At 44.7% G+C, this 10,656-nt stretch overlaps 1 pseudogene; it reads right to left on the bottom strand.

Annotated features, from left to right (window-relative positions):
* Positions 1-5,989: 5,989 nt before the first annotated feature.
* The window catches only part of LOC119314617, a 6,998-nt pseudogene continuing 2,331 nt past the window's right edge, over positions 5,990-10,656 (bottom strand).

Here is a 10,656-nt window from a genome sequence, read left to right on the forward strand (position 1 = left end):
TGCTAGCCTGGGTGGCCGCCTCGGGTGGCTGGAAAGTGCGCACCTAGTTTGCTTCGTCTAGGCTGGCCTAGGCTAGTTTTGTTCGTCAGCGCACAAGCTGGCAATGTAAAAAATGAAGAAAAATTATCAATTTGGATGGGCCAATAACATTAGTGCAAGGCAGGCCCTATAGCAGGCTCGTGGCCCAAACGAGCGCCTCCCATATCGATCAAAAAATCCCAAATTCGTTCGACCAGCCTCCAGTCTACTTCGTTCCTAACCTAGCCGCCGCTGGACAGAAGGACAAAGCTCTTCCTCGCGCCCTCATTAGACGTAGGTGGCTGGGTTTCAAGCGAATGGAAGGACATGAAGATAAAGCTCCAACCCTGGGTGTAGCCTACGTGGGAGGCAGCGGTGGCACCACGGGTATGGCATCTTGCTTGCGCAAACTGACAGTTGCAGCTTGCAAGAGCAGCATGCGCGACGAGCAGGTACATCACATCCCTGATTATATCTAATTTGACTGTTCAATTTCTGGCTAATATTCAAACTTGATGGTGTTGTAAAAACGCTTTGCTTGTGGGGAATCTATAAGAAAATGCGATGCAAACATTTTACATGCTCCTGGTGATGAACATATAGTGTCTAATACGGGATCTAATGCAAGCATTTTGCAAGCTCCCATTGAAGGATTTAGTGTCTAACGATGATCTGCTATGTTGGGAGACAGAGAGCGATTTGCAGGAATTGATGACAAGCAAATTATAGTACATTTTTATGGCTTGAAGAAACATCGAGGCCATCTACCACAACGTCCCCGTATCATGACAACCTAGCAGAAATACTTTTCTAATATGTTGTTTCAAACTATTGGCATACTTGTGCAAGATAGATATATTGATATGCAGTTTGTGCACTTGTTATAGGTGCAATTACAATTGGATATTTTCAGCCAGAGAACAAATAATTCAAGCAGGTACAATCCATGTTGGTAGTCCTTGCCCACCATATTGTATTTTGAGTTTTTTGGTGCTTATATCATCTAGTGGTTTACAATATGAAACTACTTTGGATCATTAGCTGGTTTTCAAAGGGCATGTAGCTTTACATTTATCAAGTTATGTTGATATCCGGAGTGCAAGTGCCTTCATAATTTTTTAAGTTAAAATTTCACCTCTTGTACACTACTAGGGAAAAGCCTAGCAGTAGCGCTGGTTTTTGACCAATCGGTAGCACGGGTAAGCTTGCTACTGAGATGGTGCTACAGATAAAGCTTAGTAGTAGCACCTACCGGCCCATGCTACTGCTATATCCACTTAGTAGTAGCGCTTTCCAAAACAATCGCTATTGCTAATTACTAGTAGCGCTTTTGGAAACAACCGCTACTACTATTACTCCGTATTCTATTTCTTTTTTAGGTCGTATTCATACACCTTTATACAACTTTTCATATAGTAGCAATTTAGAGATTGTTTTTACATTATAATGAGTTATTAAATCACTAGGTGAAAGAACCTTGGATTAGTTTCAAGTGCACATCCATTTGAAACTAATCCGTGGTTCTTTCACCCAATGACATAATAACTTATCATCATCATAATAATAATAATAATATCATTAACAACTTATCATCAAAAAATTTATTGTCATATCACTCCTCATAATCATCATTTTCATCCATGAGACATCATATAACAACTTGGTCACTAGTTATAATAACAACTCCTCCTCCTCATCATCATAGTACACATAATCACTACTCCTACTCAGCATCACCATCAAGTCTAAGACGTTGTAGTCATATAAAATCAATACTAACTAATTGTTCTTAATACTTAGGACCTACTCCTCTCTCCTAGCTAAAATAGCATAAAATAGATAAACCGGTCCTTCACCATACTGGAGAATGGACATAAACCTATCTCCAACTTGTGGCTTGCGCACATTCATTTTGTCTCCAATTATTAGCGTATGTGCATTCATCACTTTGCTCCATTCTTTGATTTTGAGCCTTCCATCATTTGAAGAAATCGAGTATGCAGTATGGTATGTCTTCGAAGGAGTTGGTTGTAAGCTAACCATATGCATATCACCTTCAGTAAATAGCATGTCAGGCACAACCTTCTTCGGGAGCCTCTGTTAAAAAACATAATAGTAACATATATAGTTAGCAATGTAGTTTACTTAAGAATAATTTATGCAATAAAGTTACCATCATTAACAAAATCTTAACAAGTTTTTGGCAATGAAGTTACCATCAAGCAATTTATGGACTAGTGGCACGCATCTAGTATAATTTGGGCTGATAGAGTTACTAGTTTTGAAGGCCTCAAATCTTCAATGAATGAGACAAGATAACCTTTCTCCTCACAATTAATCTTGGAGTCATAGTTGTAGTATGTGTTGTCTACTACCTTCCGAGTATTTCTTGAAGATAAGAAATAAGCTGACAATTATAAATAAATAAGTTTAGTACGGACGAACACCAAATATTTTTAAATTAACAACATAAATTACTGAACTTAACAAATTAGTTGACAAACTCACATCTAGGCAAAACTGGAGGCATATCCACATCCACCCAGATGTCGATATTATCATCATCATCATAATAATCTTCGGGACGAATATCAAATATTATTCGCATTCCCTCCTCAAATCCATATGCCTTGCAGAGAGCTTCCCAATTAGAGCAACCGAAATGGGAGCGATCGATCGCATTGTACAGCTTAACCAGAAACTCATAACCATGTTTAGTTCTTAAGTGAGCCCTCCTCGTCTCCACATTCTCAAAGTCATCTAAACCAAAACCAAGCTTCTCCAATACATACGGTCTAGCATAGCACGGGATGTACTAATCGAATTCAAAAAAAGCTATAAATTACACGTTGAACAAAAGAAGCACAAGTGATGAATTTAATTACGATGAAATTCTTGTCGTTGCATACCGTACAAACATCAAAGGTCTCTTCCAGCTTCACGGTGAAAAACCTATCATTTTGCAGGTGAGGAAACAAGTCGCACACACCCCGATCATCGTAGCAGTACCCGCACTCCGGGATCCCATCGTCATCAGACATCTCCTATGTTCAAAACTCAAAGATTATAACTCGACGACAAAACCCAAAAAATCCGGCATGACCTTTGCTAAAAAAAGGACATATCGAGCGTCTGAAATTTGCCGGAATGGAATCAACACTCCGGCAAAACATATGCCACTTATCAATGGTCATTGCATTTCAATGGTTGAAAATATGTATTTGGAGGGAGTACCTCGGTGTATAGCAGCGCGGCGGCGGCGAACGACAGAACCAGCGTGGGCGAGAGTGAGAGTGAGAGGGAGAGTGAGTGAGAGGGTCGGGCACGTGTAGGATAAGGTAAGTAAGTAGTAGCGCATTTTCCTAGCACGCGCTACTGCTATGGGCCGTAGCAGTAGCGCTGGTTGAGTATACGCACTACTGCTAAGTGGGGCTAGCCATCTGTGCCAGCACAATCGTAGCAGCAGCGCGTTTCCCTAGCACGCGCTACTGCTAAAGTAGCAGCAGTAGCGCGGTTTATGTAGACACGCTACTACTAAATAACAGCAGCGCCCATTTTTGTCAAGCGCTACTGCTAAGATGTTGTGTATAAGGTTTTCCCTAGTAGTGGTAACTTGAATTCTTGGATCTGCCACTGCCCACATATCATACAGGCAGGCCAGTATGAATTAAATGAAATGCAGGGACTTATGCGAGCTCGTCGTACAGGCTAACTGCTGCTCTGCTTGCTCTTGGGATGTTCCATGTACAGGCGCATGTTACCACTTGCTTGGATGTGCATGCCCCGTGTTCCTTGCATCCCCCTTTGTATTTTTTGAACAGAGAATGGTTGACCAATTGAGAGGAATTGACCTTCATGTTCTACCAAAGGACTGGTACTTACAAGGTTATATTGGCGTGCAGGATGTGTACCAGATCCCATAGCGGTTTCATGCTTCGCTAAGAAAATAGTTTTGCATGTTTCGGATGATATCTCCAGAAGAAATAACAATTAAAGCCAGAGTTGCATAGGTGTGCAAGCTAAGAGAGCAGTAAAAGGATATCCAAACATCATCGGAACAGTGCACATGGGAGTGACATGTGGATACCTAGTTTCGGCCGGCGTTTGGGCATGCTCTCCTAGAGAGCGGGTCACTTCAGAGCCGTTGAGGGTGATGCGATGGCGTTCGCTAGCCGCTTATGGATGCAGATCTTGAGTGGGAGTGCAGCGCTATGATGCGGTGGACGAGGCCATTGGTGAAGCACCAACTGCCTCGCGAGGTAGAGGTGCGACGACATGCTCGGTGAAGTAGCCCGAGTGAGGTGGGAGACAGTGTCGGTGAAGTGCACCTGATGCGGTGGAAGTCGGTGTCTGTGAGGCACGTCGGCTGAAGTGGCCAACATTATCGGTGGACCACCTGGTGTAGTGGACGAGGGCGTAGGCAAGGTAGCTCCGGTGCGGTGGTGAAACGCAACCGTAGTCTTCGTCGTCCTTGTCCGTCACAGAGGAGGGGAAAGAGACGAGATGAGGGCGATTCGGTTTTTGCTTGGATTGGCGGCGAATTAGGGATTTAAGCGCTCTAGGTGTCGAAGGGGACGGGGAATAAGGGATTTTGCCGGGCTGGAATTGGGGCCGCCAGATATTACAACCCGAAACATGGAAGCGCTATCTTTTTTTGTCGTTGTTATTTTTTTTACCACCGCACTGTACGACACATGCGACCACCACGTCACGACCCTAGTCTGCGTGGTGCACCTACATTTGAGAATGCAAATGAATCTTCATTCATTGGCAAACGAATCTGTATATATTACCATGCCCTTGTTTTCCTCGCAAATAATTAGTCCTTCGAAACGAGGTACTATAAATTAATTAATGAGGAGTTCTTTGAAATAGAGTGTGTTTGTCACACAGCGTTCTCCAATTCTAACGTGGATTTCGCATTTCACGTTATCGATGCTACTTTTTTAGTACAAACTCATATGTATAAGATGAACACTCTGGTAGTGAGATAACTTTGGATGGATTCAAGCATATGACCACACACATAAAAAATACCAGAACAATCGACTCAGTATCAACTTTTCCAAACCTAGTATGGCAAGAATTCAAAATAATGATGGAAGCCAGATCCATTGTCCTCAATTCAAATCTTACAATGTAAACTAAATTGAAACAACAATACTAATAATATTACTATCTACATTCAAATGTTGTTTTTAGCCCCCCCCCCCCCTACCGCACAGATGCTACATACTTCCTCTATCGACCAATCTTCCTCTCCTAACCACCTTACAAAGCTAGTTCCAACACACGCTAATTCTTTCTCTCCATGTTTTGATCTCTAACACTCTCAAATACACAACCCCCTTTTCGCACTCTGTCAAAAAATGTATCTCTCTCACACACCCGTCATTGCACTCCATGTTGAGCTCTCTCTCTCTCTCTCCCTCCCATCCTCTCTTTCTAGATACATGCATTGCCTATCTAGACCCCCTCCCCCGCTCGCGCGCACCAGTTAGCTATAGCGGCGTAGTAGTAGCACGGCTACCCGTACTACTGATAGCCTTAAAACCTACGCAACTACTAGGATTTTCCCTAGTAGTGCCACATCCTCTTTGCCGAGTGCCGATACCGGCCAAACACATAGTCACTCTTTCAACTTCCGACATTCAGCCTATTTTATGGCTGGCACGATACCAGAGCGCGCCATGTGGCAGCCTTTACCAAATACGGCGGTGTGGCGCTCGACAAATACCCCTACGGGTTACGAGTTTGCAGTGGTGCCACCTTGGTCGATTGTGTAGCTCTCAGAATACACACTTTTTCTGAGTGTTATAATGGCAAATCTTTGGTGACATGATTTTTCAATTTTCTTTGCCATTAGACATGTAACATATAACATTTTTTTCTCTTACATGTAGTCGACGCAAGCAGGAGTTACATGCACCGAGTTTCCTTTTTTTTATGTGTAGCTGACTATAATGCGTGCTACCAGAGGAATATTTGCATTATTTGTTGCTAAAACTAGCAGTAATTGGACAAAGGGTGTAGACATATGTCTTCTAACTACCGTTGGTGTTTTATTGTGAAAGAGGTCCAGAGTAACAGATATGGCGTATCCAAAGGGAAGTACAAGATAATAGATTACAGATCAAAGATAAATTTTATCAACTTGATTTTGGCATAGGGTAACTAATGCCAATTCACTTACAGTTCCAAGATCAGATTTCGGAACTTCTTCATGTGGTCGGCCTGTAACGAGATTGCGATGGACAAGCTCCCATCATTGTGTACGCTTGGGAGGACGTAGGCAAGCCCCTCAAATGCGATGCCGCCAGGACCCATGAACACCGGCCGGCCCCATCCAAAATCTGCGTTGTGGACGGGTAGGTTCACCCAGCTAGTGATTCCAAGGTTCGGACAACGGTAGGTTTGGGCTCCTCGGACCAATGCCGACAAATCAGGTTGCAGCTCAAGATAGTCCAATGCTGAGCGGCAGTAATCATCATCCATTCTATCTAGCTCCATTTGGATTATCTTTGCTGCATCTGCCAACCCACACACCACCTTGCCTGTGTTAGACTTAATCTTGATTTCATGTATCTGCATATTTAGTTTGCTTTCGTTGTGCATGTAGGATAGGTTAGAGAGTAGCTAGTGCGGTGAAGCTTCAGTGGAGGCACGCGGAGAAGATGAGATGTCAGGCTGCCGTGCGACGCGGCGAGCACGACGAGATGTCAATGTTGCTGTGAGATACGGCCAAGCCGTGAGATGCGGCACGACGCGATGGTCGCTGGAGCGTGATGGGTTGGAAGATCAAGTTGAGCCTGGCCGTTGCGGTGGCTGCTGAATATGGCCGAGTCTTGTGGCAGTTGGAGTGATTCTAGCAAGGAGTAAGATAAGGCCAGTTAGTACGTGCATGTAGATATGGGTTAGTTAGTTAGTGGCTTACTGCATGCAAGGAGGTGGTGCGGTTAGTGGCGAGTATGCCGGCCGGGCTATGTGTGCGTGCGTGCGCATGGGATTTGCATGAGGCCATTAGCCCCTGGCTATGTGTATATATATCTTGCATCGGAGTAATGTAAGGAGTGAGGCCGAGAGGGCTGAGGAGAAAGGATGTAGCATATGTGTGTCTGACCGGGAGAACAAAGCAAAGCTGGTTCCTCCACGGTGAGGTGTGTGTGTGTTCCTTCCAAGTGTGCGATCTTGTTCGCTTGAGAGAGGAGAGAGTTGTGAGAGACAACGAGGGGTAGAAGAAGAAGCGGCACAACATTTGGTATCAGAGCCTTGTTGATCCGTGGCGGCGACGGTGGTGCTGGCGGCTATGGTGGCCGGCGTGGCGGTGGCGGGGGCGACTGGCCGCGGCGGCGGCGACTTGGCAGACTCCATGTGAGGTGGAGGACATGGGCGTGAGGTGGAGGTCGTCGGCGGTGCGATGCCGCTGATGGCCGGTTGCGGTGCGATGCCGCTAGTTGGAGATGACGGCGTGAAGCTGCCACAAGAAGACAACGGTGTGACGCCGTTGGGAGGTACGGCGGCGCGAAGCCGTCATAAGGATCGGCGTCAAGCTCGTCGACGATGCTGTCTAGGGTGGTGTGATGCCATCAGCAAGATGGGTCGCTGCGACGGCGTGGTGATCGGCGTTGTGAAGGCGTCGTCCACGTCATGAGGTGGCCGCTGCGTGCGGCAGGACGATGTGGTGATGGGCGCTGCGACGGCGTCGACCACGACCAGATGGTGCATGATGGTGTCCGGCGCTGCGAAGGCGTCGACCACGACAAGATGGTGCATGGTGGTGTCCGGCGCTGCGACGGCGTCGACCACGACAAGATGGTGCATGGTGGTGTCCGGCGCTGCGATGGCGTCGACCACGACAAGATGGTGCATGGGGGTGTCCGGCGCTGCGACGGCGTCGTCCACGGCAAGGTGCACGGCGCTGCGATGACGTTGTCAAGTGGTTGTGGGGGATCTGCGTTGATGATAGGAGAATCAAGATTAGGGGGTGAATGTTAGACTTAATCTTGATTCCATGTATCTGCATATTTAGTTTGCTTTCGTTGTGCATGTAGGATAGGTTAGAGAGTAGCTAGTGCGGTGAAGCTTCAGCGGAGGCACGCGGAGAAGATGAGATGTCAGGCTGCCGTACGACGCGGCGAGCACGACGAGATGTCAATGTTGCTGTGAGATACGGCCAAGCCGTGAGATGCGGCACGACGCGATGGTCGCTGGAGCGTGATGGGTTGGAAGATCAAGTTGAGCCTGGCCGTTGCGGTGGCTGCTGAATATGGCCGAGTCTTGTGGCAGTTGGAGTGATTCTAGCAAGGAGTAAGATAAGGCCAGTAGTACGTGCATGTAGGTGGTGTGGTTAGTGGCGAGTATGCCGGCCGGGCTATGTGTGCGTGCGTGTGCATGGGATTTGCATGAGGCCATTAGCCCCTGGCTATGTGTATATATATCTTGCATCGGAGTAATGAAAGGAGTGAGGCCGAGAGGGCTGAGGAGAAAGGATGTAGCAGATGTGTGTCTGACCGGGAGAACAAAGCAAAGCTGGTTCCTCCACGGTGAGGTGTGTGTGTGTTCCTTCCAAGTGTGCGATCTTGTTCGCTTGAGAGAGGAGAGAGTTGTGAGAGACAACGAGGGGTAGAAGAAGAAGCGGCACAACAGCCTGCCTCCAAAATCGGTGTGGCGGTGAACAACACATTGCCTAAGAAACCTTCTGATAGTGGGGATTCAGCCGTTTCCGCCCATCAATGGCACAATACAGCTTGGTAGGCTGTTCAGATGGCAAGCCACGCGCGCGAGAGACACAACGCCAGACATGCGCAGATAGCATTGTGTATGTGCTGAACCGTGGAATATCGTCGCCTTTGGGAAGCTGCGAGCGCAAGCGGCCAATGTCTGAGCTGGTGAGCTTGAAGATGTCAACAGTAGTGCCAGACGATGTTGCCTTATAAGAGAGATCCTGGGTTATGGATGGCAACAATGCTGGGGATGGATGATACTCAACATGTGGGTGACATGGAGTTGGGGGGTCTCGAGCGCGGATCAGGGTGCGGTCAATGAAGGGCATGACTGCAATTTTAGCCCCACGGCAGAGATCAGACCATGAGTTAATGAAGTGCAACCCGGACATGCCATCAGCGACATGGTGTTGTGTTCCAACACCGAGGGAGACAGCTCCACACTTGAAGTAGGTCACCTGGTGTACAGTAAAATGCAAGGATCAAAACACAAACCGCATTAGTTTCTTGAAATTTATATGAAAGTCATAAAAGTACACCAAGTGATAAATGAAATTCTCCACCCTCCTTAGACCTTGGTTATATCAGCGTTTAGCTGTTACTTTTTGTTATGTTCGTCAAGCTGCATGGTATTCTTTATGCTTGGCTTTTGTATTTCGTTATTATTGCTCTTTAGCCTTTGTGAGAAATGTATTTGGCTAGTGAGGATCATGTATAATTTATCATCGGCTTCTATCCAAAACATTGAATAACTTAGTGCCCTTATTTCACTAAGATTATTTACAGTCAGTGCACTCATAGTTGATATGAAACAATATTCTGTTGTCGTGTTCACACATAATGCAGGAGTGAAAGTTGTTGTATTACTATCTGCCGACACCAGAAAGAAGTGTCAATTTTATATCGAAAGTGTCAAACAAATATTGGGAATCACACATTTAATATTAGGATATCTTTCTCCAATATCCAATTTTATACTCCCTCTTTTCAATATACATTACATATTAGATATTCTGATGTTTTATAAGGAAAAAATATATCTTCGATACCAAATACATAAGAGACATGGAAATATATTTCATCGGTACTGTAGATGTCCATAGATTTTTAATAGCCTTTTGAAAATCTTACAAGGTTTGATTTTGGGACAAAAGTAGTTTTGCACTATGTTTTTACATGGAGGGGGAATCTACCCATGAGGTCATCAATAAATTTTAGCATGTGCCAGCAAACACAACCAATTCATTAAAAACACGAAAAGAGCAGTATCTACCAACTCATACTAATAGCTTATAGTGAAAATAGGCTAAAAAAGCTTATAATCAAGCAAAAAGAACTATTATATAATAAAGGTAACCTCCAAGGTGGTTGTGTGGCCTCAAACCCCAATAATGGACCGAGGAGCACCTGGAGCTCACCGTAATCTTGCAGTAGCAGCTATTTTATTACCATTCACCGGCACCAAAAATTAATTCTCCAGTTTCCAGTTATAGTGTTAGCATTTATTCTCCAGTTTCCAGTTATATAATTCCTTGATTATAGATATCAAATAAGAGATCGGTGAATCACATGTATAGTGTCAAAGTGACATCGGTGAATCACATGTATAGTGTTAGCATTTATTCTCCAGTTTCCAGTTATATAATTCCTTGATTTAAATATGTAGTGCATATTAGTTTTTACATTCCCTCTACTTCAATATATAGTTCATATTACATTATTTCTATGTTTTACAGGACAACATTATAAATATTTTTAATACCAAATTCATAAAATAGTTTTAGACAAGAAAACAAATAAGAGATTTTTTTTTGGAAAAGGAGGATATACCCCCGGCCTCTGCATCTGGGCGACAAAACAACAAATAAGACATGGAAATATATTTCATCTGTATTATAGATATCAAATAATTTTT

The sequence above is a fragment of the Triticum dicoccoides genome, chromosome 1B (genome assembly GCF_002162155.2).
Source record: "Triticum dicoccoides isolate Atlit2015 ecotype Zavitan chromosome 1B, WEW_v2.0, whole genome shotgun sequence".
NCBI lineage: Eukaryota > Viridiplantae > Streptophyta > Magnoliopsida > Poales > Poaceae > Triticum > Triticum dicoccoides.